Genomic DNA, 403 nt, shown 5'->3' on the forward strand with positions numbered 1-403 from the left:
GCATGTCGAGGGCGAGGCGGCGGCGCCTCGTCCTACCTCGCTTTGCGGGTGGTGCGGCTGAGCCGCTTCCGCCAGGGCAGGCTGGGTTTCCACCGGGGGTCCGTTCACGTTGCCTTTTTTTTTTTGTTAGCGAGCCGGCGTGCGGGCGGAGTGGGGGCTGCCCGGCCGGCCGTCGTTGACGGTCCCCCCCCCCCCCCCCTTTCCGGCGGCCTTAAGCCGCGGCACCCGAGAAGCCGCGCGACAAAGGTGCGCGGGCCACGCAAGCCAAGGTGTGCAGAGAGAGAGAGAGAGCGAGAGAGAGAGGGGCGAGATGCCGGTGGGTCGCCCCTCGGCCCGGGCCCGCGGCCCCTGTGGTTAGCACGGGTCCGTTGCCGAACGCGCGCGCCATGTGCCTTTTTATCGT

Source organism: Passer domesticus, unplaced genomic scaffold (genome assembly GCF_036417665.1).
Source record: "Passer domesticus isolate bPasDom1 unplaced genomic scaffold, bPasDom1.hap1 HAP1_SCAFFOLD_232, whole genome shotgun sequence".
Lineage (NCBI taxonomy): Eukaryota > Metazoa > Chordata > Aves > Passeriformes > Passeridae > Passer > Passer domesticus.